The sequence below is a fragment of the Mixophyes fleayi genome, chromosome 5, assembly GCF_038048845.1.
Source record: "Mixophyes fleayi isolate aMixFle1 chromosome 5, aMixFle1.hap1, whole genome shotgun sequence".
In the NCBI taxonomy this organism is placed as follows: domain Eukaryota; kingdom Metazoa; phylum Chordata; class Amphibia; order Anura; family Limnodynastidae; genus Mixophyes; species Mixophyes fleayi.
This window is the reverse complement of record NC_134406.1, coordinates 222255870-222275549: the sequence shown is the minus strand read 5'-3', so window position 1 is coordinate 222275549 and position 19680 is coordinate 222255870.

The window sequence follows — 19680 nt, the reverse complement described above, 5'->3', positions numbered from 1 at the left end:
CTGATGGCACAATTAACATTATCCTCAACAATCTGTTTTATTTCAACACATGTATTATCATTGTGTTCCTCATTATAATCTCCGATATCAGCATCCTCAGTCTCTGGAATAGGAACTTTCAACGCAGCATCTTCAGTTCCATCATCATAATTAGTCATCTTTCCATTTCCAAATGGCAGAGAAATAGGGGAAAAGGATGCAAGCTACTCTGCAGTGTCAGACTTTAAATGTCAGATATACAACTCAAGAAAACTTTTAGATTATCCTCATTATTACATGAAGTTCAAACTAGTTCTTCTTCTGATTTTTTGATGTGACTGTTTAGGAGGTGAAAAACCTATTCTTGGAGCTAAAAGGTGATAGACGATGCATGACCTTGCACTGACCAGTTATGTGGTGGTCGAGTACTGATGGGACTTCCATCCCTTACCTTGTCCTCCAGACACGATTCAGGTTCTTTTTTATTCGGACATCCGGTGGTCAGGAGATAACTACCTCAATGAAAGGGACAAGGATTGGTCAAATAACTTGGGTTTATTAATAATGCGGTAAAGATAATTTTGGTAAGCAACCGCGCCACTGACCCCTTCAACTCAATGGTAATGACAAAATATTAATTTGATCAACATAGAGCACAATAGCATTTAACATATAATAACAATAAATCAATTTTCAGGTAAATCACATAACATTAACATCATCTAAAACATTTGGAGCACCAATATTATCCCTGGTAACGTTACCATATTTTACACTCAGTCCTGGGTTGAACTGTACACAGGAATTTAGTAGAAGTGGTGCACGTGGTTGGGGCCCATAAATTACTTTTTCACGCCAAATAAGCTGATGATCTTTTGTATTGCACAGTCTCTTTTGTGTGTATTCACAGACCTCTCTATTTTCTCTCCTCTCACACTGTTCTCAGTACACAGCTCAGTCTGTTTGGTGTGATGTCACAGATCTCTATACTGCTTATTTGTTTTTCAGTACTTTCCTTTTTACTCACACCTCTCTTTGGCTCACTTCTTCTCTTCTTCTCTTCTTACACTTCACCTTTATTCTGCTTATATTTCACTTTGTCCGATTTTCATTCTGTTCCTATTTTTCTCTCTCAGTCTATGCAGACACAGGGATCTCTCTCCCTCAGAAGTCTAGAACTTTCCTCTTCCCACTGCCTTCTGGGAGTTCACAGTTATTACCAAAGTTAGTGGACTTGTTACTATGCCACACACTCCTCCTTCCTGTCACTCCCGGCAACCAACAACCACTCCCAACTGTCACTTCTCCCTCAAGAAACATTTTTTATTTTTTTTTAAATCTTTATAAACACTTTTAACAATTAACAAATTAAATTAACAAATTACAGTCATGGCCAAAAGTTTTTAAAATTACACAAGTATTGGTTTACACAAAGTCTGTTACTTCAGTAGTTTAAGACCTTTTTGTCAAATGTTGCTATGGTATACTAAAGTAAGATTACAAGTATTTCATAAATGTCAAAGGCTTTTATTGAAAATGACATTAAGTTTATGCAAAGAGTCAATATTTGCAGTGTTGACCGTTCTTTTTGAAGACCTCTGCAAGTCGCCCTGGCATGCTGTCAATCAACTTCTGCGCCACATACTGACTGATGGCCGGCAATTCTTGTCTAATCAATGCTTGGAGTTTGTCAGAAATTGTGGGTTTTTGTTTGTCCACCCACCTCTTGAGGATTGATCACAAGTTCTGAATGGGATTACGGTCTGGGGAGTTTCCTGGCCATGGATCCAAAATTTCAATGTTTTGATCCCCAAGCCACTTAGTTATCCCTTTTGCCTTATGGCAAGGTGCTCCATCATGCTGGAAAAGGCATTGTTTGTCACCAAACTGTTCTTGGATGGTTAGGAGAAGTTGCTTTTGGAGGATGTTTTGGTGCCAATTTTTTTTTCATGGCCGTGTTCTAAGTCAAAATTGTGAGTGAGCCCCCTCCCTTGGCTGAGAAGCAACCTCACACATGAATGGTCTCAGAATACTTTACTGTTGGCATGACACAGAACCGATGGTAGCGCTCACCTTTCCTTCTTCGGACAAGCGTTTTTCCAGATGCCCCAAACAATCTGAAAGAGGATAAATCAGAGAAAATGACTTTACTCCAGTCCTCAGCATTCCAATACCTGTACCTTTTGCCAAATATCAGTCTGTCCCTGATGTTTTTCCTGGAGAGAGGTGGCTTCTTTGCTGGCCTTCTTGACACCAGGCCATTCTCCAAAAGTCTTCCCCTTACTGTGCGTGCAGATGCACTCACATTTGCCTGCTTCCATTCCTAAGCAAGCTCTGCACTGGTAGTGCCCCGATCCCGCAGCTGAATCAACTTTAGGAGATGGTCCTGGTGTTTGCTGGACGTTCTTGGGCGACCTGAAGCCTTCTTCACAACTATTGAACCTCTCTCCTTGAAGTTCTTGAAGATCCAATAAATGGTTGATTTAGGTGCAATTTTACCAGCAGCAATATCCTTGCCTGTGAAGACCATTTTGTGCAAAGCAATGATGACTGCACGTGTTTCCTTGCAGATAACCATGGTTAACAGAGGAAGAACAATGATTTCAAGCACCACCCTCCTTTTAAAGCTTCTAGTCTGTTATTGTAACTCAATCAGCATGACAGATTGATCTCCTGCCTTGTCCTCATTAACACTCTCACCTGTGTTAACGAGAGAATCACTGACCTGATGTCTGCTGGTCCTTTTGTGGTAGGACTGAAATGCAGTGGAAATGTTGTTTTTGGGATAAAGTGCATTGTCATGGCAAAGAGGGACTTTGAAATTAATTGCAATTCATCTGATCACTCTTCATGACATTCTGGAGTATATGCAAATTGCCATCATACAAACTGAGGTAGCTGTTAGGACTCTGTGCTGGTCTCTGCCGTTGTCCTGTTCCTGGATGCAGTACCTCCATGCCGCCAGAGGTGCTGCTATCCTCCTATGGACATTTTCTACTCACTGGTATGAGTTAATCTCTGCTCCTCGTTATTGCACACCTGTGTCACTCATTACTTTTACCAGCTTCCTGTGCTGGTCATTAATGTTTTTCCCTGGACTACCTGCTTTGTTATTTGCGGTTTCTGTGGAAATCCATGTTTAGCCAGCTCCTGCTACTCACCTGTACCTTACCTCCTGGAAACCTACCTGATATCTGTCTTATGCCTGGATACACTACTAACTTACATTTCCTGAGAACTCCTGGCTATTGCTGTGATCTGGCTTCAGCTAAGTTACCTGCTGTATTTTCATTATCATTTACCTGCTATTTTGCTATACCTGGAAGTCCATTGATTTTTCAAGCCTGAACTGGTCTCTGTTTATTTTGCTTCACCTGGGCTGTGTTTTCACTGTAATAAACAGTTTAATGTTTGCATCATATTTATGGCTCCGTGGCTGTAATTATAAGGAATTAGTTTTTGAACAGAATCATAACAGCAGCAGACTTTGTGAAAAATAATATTTGTGCCAGTCTCAACTTTTGGCCATGCCTGTATATGGTCTGAGCCTTTCCTTGCCACTATGGGTGATGTATGAGATGTTGGCTATTTTCATTAGGGGTTTCAAGAGAATATATACCCACCAGACCACACAAGCCTCTTCTCTCATCATTGCGAATGAGGAGAAGGTGAGGTGCAAAGCATGTAGTACAGTTTCAAAACACAGACGTTGACTGGACATAGTATGACATTTGGCTAGTAAAAAACAACTTTGTATTTTATCACAGACCCATGTTTAAAACATGGGCTGAATGCCCTTGAAAGCATATCTAAATATATATCAAGTATGTATTAAACAGATACATAATTTCAATGAGGTTTACATGCATTTTAGTTTGGTTTTATGCATTTAATAAAGCCTTGAAAGCTCCAGGTTGTAGGCAGAGTACAGGAGATAATTCTGGAAGAGCTTAGTTTGATAAACTGCTTTAGCTTTGATGAAAGTGAACTGTTCACATGGCAGCAATTTCCAATGCAGTCTGGACATTGTTACAGTAGCTATGGAATTCGGCAGAATATCTTTTAACCCTCTGACTTTTTATAGGTCATTAATAAAGAAATTGGATTTATATTAATAATGCAGAGTTCGACGTTTAATGGATGTTACAACAGTTGAATAAAAGATATCATAAAAATAAACTACTACTATTCCTAACCTGAGATATCTGAGATATTATGCGAAGCAGTCATTCCTTAACATACCAAGGTCTGTGTGGTCAGGTTCCCCTTCACCTCACACCTTTCAAGTTCTACAGGACACATATCATTTGTATATTGGGAAGGCAGTGCACCTTGTCTGGTGTAGAAAGGTAATTAGTATATAAATAATGTTATCCAATGATTAATGTTATTAAGGTAGATTATGCACTTAGACTGTTGGTTCAGTGGGGATTGGTGTGCATTGGACAGCATATACTGGCCTTCCAGTTCCTGTACCTTGTGTTCTGCAGAGTCCTTCTTTTCTGGCTCCACTTCAGTCCCAGTCGGTAACTGCAGTTCAGCAGATGTAGATTGCAGAACAACACTGGAACTCTGAGGGGATTAGAAGCAACAGTTGGGAATGTGTTTCCACTGGCTCTCACTACAATTACTCTGGACCTAATTTTAGTTTGTAGATTTTGAGCTTTGGAGATAGATTGCATTATAAAATTCCCAGTCAAGACTTAGTAGAGCCAGGGTGGAGAGGGGATTGAGATCACCCTGGAAGTGCATGTGTAACATGTACTACCTTAAAGTAGGTGTGTTGGAGCTCTTTTAAGAACTAAGAGCAAATAAACAGCACCATTGTTGATCCTACTCTATTATTGCAAGAAGACTAAATCTGCTGGAATCCTGTATCCTATCTTACACTCACATACATAGTAAGACAAACCCCAAGATAAATCTGTGAAATACCTACCCCAGTTTTGTTTGTCTGTCAGTTGATTTTCTTGATTCTTTTTCTAGCTCTGCAATTCACCTGTGTCCAGCTAGATAAACCCTCAGTAATCTGGTCCTGAACTTTGCATTGTTTTCCTGAATTCACCTGGTCTTAATTAATTACTTGAGGTTAACTAGCTTGTTTACATAATTATAGAAAAAAAGAAAATATTTATTGTGGGACAAAAACACTGAAATAGTGTTTTTGTCCAGGAATGTGTGTCCAAAGTTTCTGACCTACTTGTATTAAACTCCCAGAAAAATGTTTGTCTGTATTTAAACTGCATGCTCAGGGCTTTTGGCCTTTGTTAAACACTGGTAAAAAGGTTCCTGGGGTAATGAATGGAGATTGAGGACGGGCTCTATCCATTAGGCCTATTTCAGGTCTTTTGTCCAGCATAAGGATAGGCTGATTAAAACTTGGACTTGTGAAAGGATGTTAAAAAGCAGTCAGATTGGGATTCCTCCCTACTGTGCCTGGGGGAAGAGACTGCAGATTCTCTATAACAGAAAGCCTTATATTTGTTGTGAGTAAACTATATCTGCTGGAACTTCTAATGTTTTCTATTATTGTTTGACAGTCAGGAAGAACGTGTATTTAGTTAGTGCCGGACAGTCAAGGTTGTTTATTTTGAAGTTTTTCTTTAATGTCTTCTGCTTAATAAAACTGGTAGGGGGCAGTTGCACCAAAACCTTGAACTTGTGTGAATTTTCAGGCGCTGACACTACCATCTACCCCAGGAGATGGCACCTGTTCCCCTACTCATTAGAACTTGGTGGAGAATGTGAGCACGAGATCTGCGCATATTGAGAGTAGCAGCAGCAGCAAGCCTATGTGTGCTTGGAAAGCAAAGTCGCAGGAGTGATACTCTGCAGAGAGTATTTACAGTATGACACCTGCTGGGATTTGCAGTACAACATCTACAAAGGCGAGTCCATGTGGTGATTGATCTGCACGGTTGTAGAAAATGTTAATGTTTAAAGGGCCAGACTCTTCTTTTTGGAAAACAGTGCTGATACATGTCCTGGGTAAAACAACTACAAAGTTATTGGTAAAGCTGGAAATGAAGATGTAGCTAAGGGCTTTCTACAGGCTACATTGGTTAAGTATGAAGCCATCAGGGCTTAGCAGGAAGCTACCAGGGTGCACAGCATCAGCCATCGATGAAAAACTAAGGCATCAACATAAAAACCACAAAGTCCTGACTTGGTATGTTAGATGGCAGCGGTGGCTAAAAATGTGTCCTCCAACTCAGCGAATAGCTCTAGTTCGTATAGAACTGGTCACTTTCTTCAAAAATGAATATGGCTTATGATGTGGAGTCGTATCTGACCATCTTTGAGAGAGCCCCTGAGTGTGAGAGTTGGCCTAAAGAACATCTTCTTGCAGGAGAACCTCCAAAAGTCTACTTTGATTTGAGCACTGCAGATGCTAAGGACTGCACAAAGCTAAAAACTGAAATCCTGACCTGCCTGGGAGTTTGGTCTGCAGATCGTTGAAAGAGTTGTCATGGACCGTTATTTGAGTCTCTGCCCATGGTTTTGTGGGTGAGCCACTGGGACCTTAGACAGCTGGCAAGTTGATGGAGATGGTGGAGAGGTATTTTGCGGCAGAGAAACTACTGGCTGTGCCGCAACACACTTTAGATCCGTGATAGTGCACTTCAGTTACATCTGGTAATACTGTTTCAAGGGAAAAGGGTGCTCAGTGGTTAAGAGGAGGTAAAAATGAAGAGACTGTTGGCACTAGACCTGTAGACTGGCTAGTGAGGCCAGGAAATTCCCAGCAACACAAAAGATTTGACAATAATGTGCTTAAATGTTTTTAGTGTCATATGTCAGGAAATGCTATTGCTATTTGTCCAGTTATTCAAGAACTCATGCAATGTGATGCTGCCTTTGAATATCGCTGAACGGCTTAATTTTTTTTTTTTATAATTCTTTATTCTAAATGGTTGTATAGGTGCACACATTAAACATGAATGTAAAGCTGTGGTACAAAACAATACAGCAAAATCAAAATGATGGTTCCAAAATAGAAGATAGGACAGAGAATGACCAGGTTTTTTTCCCAGAATGTCCAGGGCCAAGCTTGAGAGCAGGGCCTCATTGTTATATAATTCCTGAAGACATGACTCTAGCGTGTCTAGTGGCCAGTCCGGTGCTGGCACTTAGGTGCAGCATGTGTGACTGAGGTTCAGCAGACAATTTAGCTGCAAGGTGTGTTCTGTAATGGTCTCCTGCCCAGTCAATGTCTTTGGCCTGCTTCACTGCGTAATTCATGTAGCTATCTCTCTACCCTCCTATGCCAACTCATGCCCCTCAAATTTTCACGCATGCCCACTAGATTTCATATAAAATGTCACCCCATATTCCCACCAGCTTTTCACTCCATATGCCGACTGGCTTCCCTCTAACATGTGACCTACATCTGCCCATTAGCTTTATACACATGACACCCTGTCTGCCCACCAGCTTTTCTTACTTATCATTTCATATTCCTACTAGCCTCTCATGTGCCATTTCAAATGCCCATCAGCTTTTCTCACGTATCGTCCCCTATGCCCACCATATTTTATCTTATGTCACCTCATATGCCCACCAGCTTTTCTTTCACATTTCACCCCAACCCACCAGCTTTTATCTGAAATGCCCACTATCGTTTATCTCAAATGTAACCACATATGAAAAACCAGCTCTTCTCACACATGCCACCCCATATGCCTGTATAAGTATCTTGAATAATAAATCCTCCGGAGGATTACATTGAACTATAATGTCCCGGTGGATGATTCTAGTCGGAGACCACCGCAACTCTGTGTTCGGCAATAAGTGTCCCCAGAGCTCCATCGTCCAGAAACAATCACTGAATAAATTAGTTCCACTGCAAAAAGTTTGCCTGCATAGTCCCATCAGCTTTCCTATAACACGTCTAATATTCCACCCCATGCTTACCAAACTTTGTCTCATGCCACCCCTTATGCCCATCAGCTTTTGTCTCATATCACCAGATATGCCCACCAGCTTTAATTTAACACGTCAACCATACCTACCAGCTTTTCTATTTTCTCTCACATGCCCACCGCCTTTTAGCATGTTCCACCCCATATGCCTGTTTACCAGCTTTTCTCACGTAACACCCTATATTCCCAGTACCTTCTTTAATAAGCCACCCCATATGCTGACTAGCTTTTCTCTCACATGCCACACTGTATGTCCACCAGTTTTTCTCATGAGTCAACCCATATGCTGAATTCACATGAAGGGTTAATGGCTGAAATCTGTACAGCAGCAGGCAGAATGAAGCTGAAATCACACGAAGGGCTAATGGCTTAAATCTATATCAGCTTTCCTATAACATGTCTAATATTCCACCCCATGCTTACCAAACTTTGTCTCATGCCACCCCTTATGCCCATCAGCTTTTGTCTCATATCACCAGGTATGCCCACCAGCTTTAATTTAACACGTCACCCATACCTACCAGCTTTTCTATTTTCTCTCACATGCCCAACGCAAAGGACACTTACTTCAGCTTACGATTTAGGGAAGGGAGCAGAGTGGGGGAGGGGTGTTCCCCTTTAGTAAGTCTGCTGTGGCTACCCATCAAGTAAAGATTCATTAATAAACTCACCCTAAGACTACTACTGATACACTCAGCATCTATGACAAAATTATTGAATACTCAGGTTCTCTTTCACTTCCATAACTACAATCTTCCATGAAATGTCTACTGCAATTAATACCTGATCTAAACTTGACTAACTGGTAAGAAAATTACTTTACCATTGTTCTACATCTTTTGAAAATTCAGACCTACTGACCTTATTTACCACCTCCAAAATAAACTTCAGGGTACCTCTCAAGGAATCTTCAACTACCTCCAATTACAACACTGGCTACAATTTCACTTTATAACCAGCCCTAATTAACTAATGTCTCATAAAGGGGCATCACATCCAGGTACAACTACATACTATGCCCTAAACAATAAAACAAATTCCCAATTCAATGTTAATGGGAAACTAAACCAAAGACCTCCCTCTCAGAAAAAGATTGGGAAAGTACGACCACTCGTTCAAAAGTCGGGTCAGTGTGTGTAGTGACACTATGGTCGAAAGTCTGCCCAAATGGACGATTATTGCCTCATTTAGTTGGTCATACCGTTCAATATTTTCATTCCAATCTCCTTTCTGTTGTGTAGTGTGTATAAATTTTCGACCGATTCATGACAATCTTCCGATACTTCCTCGACCTGGGGGGAGTGTGTATGTAAATTTGTGATGCCTGTACCAGTCCCACATGGTGCGATATCCGCACATCACAGACTTGTGTTTTGTATAGATGTGCATTGCACCTGTCTGGTTGCAGACCATTACACTTGTCTAAAGCATGTGTGTTATTACCCTTTGCATCTATGTTGGGAACCTATTCATATTTACCCTTTATAAACTTATACCTTTAGAAACTATTAAACTTATAAAGTCATATTAACCTTTATTAACTAATATTTGTAAAATACCCAGAATAAACCACACTATGTTCATGCAACAGTTTTATTGCAGGAAAAAAAGTACAAACATTTTTATTGCAGAATATGACAAGTGAAAAAAAATAGTTTTACACTTTAAAGGTGCTAGTGGTTTGTGGCAGAACCGTTCCAAACAGCATACACATTTCAACAAAATTTTTCTCAAGGTTTTTAATTTTTTTCGTGATGTCGCTTGGGTTTCTATTTCCTTTGATATCTTTACCTACGGAACTGGCATGAACTAGCTGTTCTTCAGGCAAAGCTGGGCAGTATGGGACTGAAGGTGCTATTATGGCACAAATATTTATCAATGGTAATTCCTCTTACAAGACAGGTGCTTTTAATAGTTAGACTGAAACATCTACTGGAGCTAAAATCTTTAAAAAATTAAATGACAAACTACTGTGTACAATTTTTTTTTTATTATCTTAGATATAAGTAAATATATATAAGAAGGACTGGAATAGCAATAACTTAAAGGCATTCTCAAATAATATTTTTTACTAATAAAATTGATTTATTTGAATCATTATGTGATTACATATATTCACTCAAAACCATAATATTCTTGCAGAAATACCCTTTATTAAAATGAAACTATAAACCAGTAAAAGTTGTGAATAGGTCTATTCTATCTTTACGGCAGCATGTGTGCAGAAGTGTATGAATAACTTGGTAATAGTTTAATAAGATTTGTTAAAAGGTAAAACTGCAGCTTATACTTCTAAAATATTTTCATTTCATTTTTCTCACATGATTAGATGCCTTTGATGTGGAGAGGTCAAGATTGGGTGGAGGATTAAAGGATATTTCTTAAAAAGTCCTGAAAAACATAATATACAAAGTACATACTGTGTACAATGGTCTGGTAAAAAAAAGCTTTAAATAAAACATTTTTTGGAAATTAATTATAAGTATATACTAGATTTTTCCAAATCTATTTTGATAGAAACAATTATTAATAATTTCCATCAATATAAACTATTTTGTTATGTTATCTATGTCATTTGCTAACCTATTAAAATATTTATATTAAATATGTTGGGGTGCAGAACCCTCCTGTAAATCCAGATTCATTGGCCCACTGTAGAGTGCATTTAGAAGTGCTTGTATGTCTAGTTTATTGCATGTGATATACATTTCCGTACTGTGCCAGGAGCGCACGCAGGAATTTTAAGGGGTGTTCACCCCCCCAAAAAAAAAGAATAAAAAAAAGCGAGAGAGCTGCTGCGCATGCGCAGAAGCTCTGTTTCATACAATACAGCACCGCTGCGGACGCTTCTTTGACAGCTCCGCGGCTGCTATATAGTACAGTTTCGCTATGTAGGGGCACTTCTTTAGCGGAGGGGAGGGGTTTCTGGAGACCCAGGAACCCCCCCTGCGTGCGCCCCTGTGTGCATGTGCACAATAAATGCATATGCAAACATCTGTATATACATTTTTGCTTATTGTTTAATTGTATCTCTTTCTGCTTAGATGGTGGAATGGAGGCAGGCGGGGATGGGCACAGGACAAGTACAGATTATTATAGTTCACATAATTGAGACATAATTAGACATTGACTCAGCCGCAGATATGTCTATTTAGGATGTGTATCACTTTTGGGTGCTGAAGGACTGGTGCAATGATATCCATTTATGATGATCACTATTAGGTAGATGCTTCACATTTCCATTTGTGCTACTGCAGGAATGAAGATTCTCATTTGATTTTTAAAGAGGAAAATAACATGTTCAAATTTATTTTAAATTTAAATTTAATCTAATTTATTTTGTAGAGAAGAACAAGAAAAGGGGCACTTCATAGTGCATTCTATTATTTTATTAAGCAATCATCACTGTAGTGGAAACATACATACCAGATAAAAATGAATTTAAAAGCACTGTTACAACCAGGACAAAGGAGAAAACAATCTACTCTGTATTATTTTGAAGTGACAAAAGTTTGAATGCTAAACCCCAACCCTGGGCATTTTGTCATGCAGGACATTGTCAGGGTGATTGTCTGGCATCAGGCATTCAGTTCTTTATAGTCCTTGACTACAGAAATGATCAATCATGCAAAATGGTATACAAAGCAAATAACCAATAAGCTTACAATATTTTATAATTGATACAATGAATGATCATTGGCACTGATTTTTATTAAGGTAAATATGAAAAATCCTAAAACAAAAAACTTATAATTCTAGGTCAATCATTTATAAGGAGTAGTTTGTTCTCTCAAGAGGGACATTCTATTTGCCCAATCAAAGTAGAGGCATTTACAAGTGTTATTATGAGTACAGCCTCAAGCAGCGCTTTAGCTAATAAGGTTTCAAGAGATGTGTGTCCTGTTAGCCAATCAGATATGTCAAAAAACGGAACTTTATACCTAATGTTCTTATCAAATTTTAAGTCAGCTTTGGCAAAAAACCATACTAATACAACATCAATTGCATTAACATCATAATTTTTATTTATATAGCGCATTTCTCTCAATAAGTCTCAAACCACTTTACATTTACAGACTAAAAACACATTATACAAATTAACCATATTAAAGATTAACAGAATATAGAAAGGATAGCTAAGCACTGGATATTGTGAAAGTAGGACTGCATTAAGGAAATAAGGGAGTAAACAACTAAGGGCTAGATCTACTAAGAATTCTGTTTGGTGGCGGTTTGAAACCGCCACCCATCGCCGGCGGTTTAGTGGTTCAAACCGCCGCATTTACTATAGGGCGGCTTGAGGCTTCAATTTAAAATGACCGGCGATGTATGGCAGATTGAAAAAGCTAAACCGCCGGCGGTTTGGATGAAACCGCCATTAAAACTGCCATCCAAAAGACAGGACAGGACAGTTTTAATACCTGCTTCAGAATGGCTTGATAGCTTAAATGTGCTGTTTGAACTATTTTGCCATTCAGAACATTAGAGAAAGCACCAATGACATTTAAATTATGTTGGCAATCACTATTTATTGATTAAGGGGCAAAATGAATTAAATATTAACTTATGAGGGAATAAAAAAATTTCATTATATTAAGGGGATAAAATTATTTAATTATTATATTATTTGGACAATATGTCATGACAAATTGTGCAACATAAATAATTATATCCACCATTAACAATCAGTTAATAATATTATATATTCACATTTTCTACATAATATAATACTATAATAGGGTCCCTTTAAAAAGAAAAAAAAATTCACTCATAAATTAATATTACATTGATTTTGTCCCTTTATCAATAAATAATGATTTTCCAAATGATTAAAATATCAATGGTGCTTTCTCTTATGTTCTGAATGGCAAAATAGCTCAAACAGCAGCTGTTTGATCAATCTCGCCTATTGCAACCACCTCTTTCATTTTGGCCATTTGGATGGCTGTTTTGCGGCGGTTTTGAAAACCCCAGCTTAGTAAATCCGGCTGTTTGTATGTTCATCGTTGTTAAAATCGGGATGGCGGTTTGTAAAGTGGTGGTTTTGAAAAATGTAATTTCTGCCCGTTTTGACGGCGGTTTGGGCTTTAGTAAATCCGGCGGATTCAAAACCGCCGAAAAACTAGCCGAAAAGTGGCGGTTTGATCAAACCGCCCTTTAGTAAATCTAGCCCTAAGTCTTAAGTCTGTTTTTAACAATTTCTACAGAGGAGGCTTCCAGTACAGTGCGAGGCAGGGAGTTCCACAGCTAAAAGCTTGGGCTCCATATAAAGTACAGAAGATTCTAGGACTAGGTGCAGTTAGTAGCCCTTGATCTACAGATCAAAGTGAGTGAGTGGGAGTATAGGGAATCAGAAGCTACTTCAAGTATCTAGGATCCTGTTAATGTACGGTTTTGAATGCTAATAAGCCAATCTTGAAACAGATTTGCCATCTTACAGGCAGCCAGTAAAGGTAATGGAGAACATGTGTTATGTGGCAGGTTAGTTAACAGCCTTGCTGCTTCCTTATGTTTCATCTGCAAGTGGTGCAATTTCTTTCTGTGAGACCCAGGTAATGCCCCTCATAAGACCAATATACTTGGTCTAACCAAGTAATTGGGTTTATCATTAGGTCAGAGACTTCTAACCCAATCTGAAAAACAAGATCAAGTGTGTGACCCATTTTTTGCATAACAAAGGGAATAAATTGTATGAGGCCCAGCACATTCATTGTGAAGAGAAGGTTAGGACTAGGCCAGCAACAACATCTTTGATGTATTGCAGAAATATAGACCCACCTCGAGGGGAGTGGTAGATGAGAAGGACCCTGGAAGCCAAATCTGTAGAACTAGGGTAACAATGAGAAAGTTATTCTCACTGAGTGGGCCTTTAGTTTAAGTGTTTTATTAAAGCAGATTGCCACGCTACCTCCCCTGCAATCCTTCTTTTAGTAGTGGATCACCAAGTAATTGGTTTGCACTGTAGCTTCCAAAATAGGAGCTGTATTTTCACCTAGACCATTTTTTAAGCAGAGCAGTTGTGACTAAACAAGATTCAACAGTTATTTAAAAAATATCAATATCAAAGGGACCATGTTTGAGACATTTTGACAAACTAAAATTATGCATAATAATAATTAATGTGCGGCTGACACTGAATACATATACAAACAGTAATAAAATAAACAGTGCAGCCTATTTACAGCTATATACAGTATGTGTATCATTTATGCTTGATGTATGCTTACCTGGTACATAAGAAACATAATCATATCCTCTTCACACCTTGACCAGTAAAAGAATCACCAATCAAAACTGTTGATAAACCCAGAGCAGTTGGGGCAATATATACATAATTGCCTTTTGCACTTCTTAGGTAGGGATCAATATCTGACAAAAGGGAAGACAGACAGGTACATGACTAGAATTTACTGAGATTCATAGCACAAATATAAAGGGCTCTCATCTAATTTGGTTAACGCCCTCAAAAATAGTTCAGCTTCTTTGCTAAACCGAAATCCTACAACACATAGTTGGCAAATAGTATTTGTTTCTTTAGCGATTTCATTTTAAGTGAAACATTTTTATTATTTTTCAACATTTATCTATTTGTATCGCCATATTATGCATTTATAGATAATATTTAATCATTAACATAATTTCCTATTCCATTGGAGCTTACAGGCTAAATTCTCTATAACACAAACAGACACAAACACTAAGGGGTATATTTACTAAACTGCGGGTTTGAAAAAGTGGAAATGTTGCCTATAGCAAAAAATCAGATTCTAGCTGTTATTTTGTAGAATGTACTAAATAAATGATAGCTAGGATGTGATTGGTTGCTATAGGCAACATCTCTACTTTTTCAAACGTGTAGTTTATTAAATATACTCCTAAGTCCCTTTTTCCCCTGCCAATTAACCAATGATCCTCTCATGAGTTTTACAAAATGTATGTAATTTTAAATGCACAAAGAGAGATGTATAAGAAACATTATAACATTGGATGGTTGGGAGAAGTTGCTCTTGGAGCATGTTTTGGTACCATTCTTTATTCATGGCTGTGTTCTTAGGCAAAATTGTGAGTGAGAGTGGTACCAAGACATACATACATATATACATATACAAATATAGGCAGAGGTGGATGCTCTCAAATTGCTGTACATAGTCCATATAGTAAATTGCATATCCTTAATTGTTCAAGTATAGTGAACAGACCAGCACCAGCAAGCCAGGGTACAAAAATTCTAAAGAATTTTAATAGAAAAATATAAAAAAAAGTCCAATAAAATCAAAGAAAAAAACACATTCCAAAACATTTCCTGTCCAACAATCGTTTCAGCCCCCTGATGAAAGTAATGGACAGGAAAAGTTTTTTTTCTTTGATTTTTTTGGACCTTTGTTTTAGAGGGTAAGTTTTATATACATGATAAGTAAGATTTGTGGTTGGATGCTTTTCTTTTAGTGATCAGACACTCGAGGGTAAATTTATGAAGCTGCGGGTTTGAGAAAGTGGAGATGTTGCCTATAGTAACCAATCAGATTCTAGCTGTCTTTTGTAGAATGTACTAAATAAATAATAACTAGAATCTGATTAGGCAACATCTCCACTTTTTCAAACCCGCAACTTGATAAATTTACCCCCATGAGTTTTTAAAAGAATAAGACTATAGTTTCTTTGATCATCCTAACATGACATCTAGGTACAAATTCTAAGCGTTATATGTATATTTGATAAAAGCGCTTTTTACTTGTTTAAAACTCCCCTTTTTTATATATTAATTTAAATGCTATTATATGGAGATTCTAATATATGGCCACTTTATCCTGGGGGGTCCGTGAAGCAGTACGGCATCCCTCTCATCTAATCAGGGTTCTGTTTCTATGTGTGTTTTTCCATGTTACCCATGGTAACAGTCCAACTGTAACCGCAATGGCTACTTTTAAATTTCTTGCTTTGTGTGTTTATAAGTGTTTTTAGCCGGTTATAGACTGATAATAAAGTATTTTTTACTTCTTTCTACTGGCTGAGATTTTCTTGCATACGGTTATTGAGCCAGTGAATTAAAGGAGAAGTAAAGGGGAAGCACACTCAAGATCTAAGATTTAAGCCAACATTCTTTTGTAAGGGTGAATGTTATGTCTCCCATACTTCCTTTACCTAAGAGAGGGGGAAAAAAGAAAATAGCTAAAAATATGTATTTAGGAATAGCTATATCTTCTATTTATATCAAAAGGGAAAATTAATTTTCCAACGTTGGATTTATTTTTATTTATTTTTGCACACTCAATAGTACATTTTTTTTTTACAGTATATTTTCAGAATGTAAAAACAGTCTGCACTATGATATGTTTTTGTTTTTGATTCTCATATGGTACACAGTGTTGGAGATACATAGGATTTAATTGGAACCAAGATAAAAAGATTCTGAATAAACATCATTTAGATATAACAGAACTGTGAGAAAACAGTTTCCATCATGTTTGAATGCACTTTATTTTTATATATTTATTTATATGTATTTGATAAGAAGGTTTGGTTCATTTTTTACTTATTAGCGCTATTTGTTTCACTTCCTCTAAATATTTTAATTAAGTTCACAATTGAGATTTTGTTGAATGAGATATTTTTGTTGTTATAGGTTACAAATAAGGATTTGAGCCAGACACAATAAGATTGTTTTTTTTATTCTAAATTATATATTTGTGAAGAGCTTCCTTGACATACTTAAACATAAGCAAACATTCATGCGTTTTATCAGAGTGCCACCTTGTGGATCAACATGGCTAAAACATTGGGTTTCATAATAAATCTGCAAACTACGGATTGGGATGAGTAATTACATAAACAGTTACAGTACTATATTTGAATATTCCACTTTAAATTGTTTTATAGTTTAAGAAAGCTTTAACGTAACGTGATTTTTTGTTTGTGGTCTTACATGTGCATTTTGAGTTGCACATATCTCAAAATATGTCCAACTTAAAACACAGCAGTATTTTGACTACAGGCATTGAAATGCATATATTTATGCCACCTATAACGTAGAGATGATAGTATTAATTATAAACGTCAAAGTCGCATTACCCAGTTCATACACAATATATGGTAATGACATAGCTGCCTACTCTCCCGGAATGTCCGGGAGACTACTGAATTTCTGGGAGTTCTCCCGGACTCCCGGGAGAACAGGGCAACCTCCCACATGCAGCATCCTTAGTTAGCTAATATGGTGGGGGCGGGGCTAGGGACACGATTATCTCGCCGTCGCCACACCCCCTGTTGGATTAGGGTAAAATTATGTTGCCTGTTTTGGGGCAAGGCCGAATGACGCAATTTGGTGAGTCCCGCCCCCACACGCCCACCTGCTCCTGGGATCTCCCGCAGCACACCAACCATTTGCAGTGAGGAGCACACAGAGAAGAGTCACAGATGACAAGAAATAAGGCAAAAGAAAGGTAAGTGAAGGGGAGCAAAAGCAGCTTGAAGGGCATAGTGTCAAGTATCGAGAAGAAAACAATAACATTTATTTTTGTTTTTTCTTAATATGAAATCTTACAAAGTTGCATATGAGAATTTTTCTTTTTCTTGTAGCCCACACAGTCTTAGGGCTAGATTTACTAACAGGCGTGTTTGGTGGCGGTTTGAAACCGCCACTTATCGCCGGCGGTTTAGTGGTTCAAACCGCCGCATTTACTATAGGGCGACTTGAGGCTTCAATTTAAAATGACTGGCGATGTGTGGCGGATTGAAAAAGCTAAACCGCCGGCGGTTTGGATGAAACCGCCACAAAACCGCCACAAAACCGCCAGCCAAAAGACAGGACAGGACAGTTTTAATACCTGCTTCAGAATGGCTTGATAGCTTAAATATGCTGTTTGAACTATTTTGCCATTCAGAACATTAGAGAAAGTACCATTGACATTTAAATTATGTTGGCAATCATTATTTATTGATTAACGGGCAAAATGAATAAAATATTATCTTATGAGGGAATAAAATTTTTTCATTATATAAAGGGGATAAAATTATTTAATTATTACATTATTTGGACAATATGTCATGACAAATTGTGCAACATAAATAATTATATCCACCATTAACAATCAGTTAATAATATTATATATTCACATTTTCTACAAAATATAATGCTATAACAGTGTCCCTTAAAAAAAAAAATATAAAAAAAAATTATTAAAAAAAATTATTTCATAAATTATTATTACATTTATTTTGTCCCTTTAGCAATAAATAATGATTTTCCAAATGATTAAAATATCAAAGGTGCTTTCTCTTATGTTCTGATTGACCAAATACCTGAAACAGCACACTGTTTGAACAATCTCGCTGCTCACAAGCAGCGCTTTCATTTTGGTCTATTGCATGGCGGTTTTCCGGCGGCTTTATAAACCCCCTAATAGTAAATCCGGCTGTTTGTATGTTGAACATTGTTGAAACCGTCATGGCGCTTTATACAGAGGCGGGTTTGAAAACATCATTTCTGGCCGTTTGGACGGCGGGTTTAGCCTTAGTAAATCCGGCGATGGCTAAACCGCCGCCAAACCCGCCGAAAGTCGGCGGGTTTACAAACACGCCTGTTAGTAAATCTAGCCCTTAGACTTTGATTATTTGGCCTAACTGGGGTTTTGAGTTTTACATGCCTGCCTTACATGTTCACTCCCTTAATGTACTCAACTTATGCTTGTCTTTCCTATTTCACCAATCCAGGTTTAAGAGTCTGCAAGTCGTCATCATCATCTATTTATTTATATAGCGCCACTAATTCCGCAGCGTTGTACAGAGAACTCATTCACATCAGTCTGAGAGATGCTAAAAATGAAATACTGTCAAATTTTGGTACATATGTGCAGTAGGGAAAATTGATTTACACCCTGCAATTGGAGTTATGCCCAACTCTAAACAAAGCCCAGGTTTTTACCTGGTATAGGCAAACAATGACATTTGGACAAAAATGCATACAAATTGCCATAATGTAGCAAAGATAGCCTAAGAGCTTTAAAACTACTGCTATTTCTGGTGTACACTATGCAATGAAACACTATTTTGAGTGTTTGTTTAGCAACAAATATTTTAGGCACATGCTCTTGTATTTCCTAATAGGGTGTATACCGTTCTTGTTTGCTAGTAAACACTTATTTTATTATATGCTTTTTTGCATGTTTTTCAGCAGTTGCATCTCTTTTATCATTTTCCCATAGTGATTGCAGTTGTGTTTTTAATTTCATAACATAACTTTATTTTCAGGCTTTTTTTTCTTAACTATTATATTATTGAATGGAAAGACAACTAATTGCAATTGAACATTTTCATTGTTAAAATGAACACTTGTGACCAAGTACAGAAATTCTCAAAACTCTCTAATGGAGGCCTGTAGACAGCGTCATTGTTACAACTGACTGGTGGGTCTGGTAGAGGGGCATTTTATGAATGCAGTAGAACTGTATGCAAAAGTAATACCTTGACCAGCTCTCCCCTCAATATATAAATAAAATGTAATTTTGAGAAAAGAACATTTGTTTGAGACTCTGACTGTTGGGGCACACTGGGATATCTAGTTCCACAAGAGGTAGCTAGGCACTGGGAGTAATTCCCAAACTTTCTGATAAAAGACTCCAGATTTTGGGGCATATAATAGTCTATTAATGTCATTAACAGTATTCCTATCCAGCCCTATCTTGTTAGCACATACCATCTGTGCTTTATGAACCCTGGGACCATCCAGGGCTGGGTGGGAATGATTACTTCAATTGTCCCCTTTGATCTGTGTCTGCTGGTA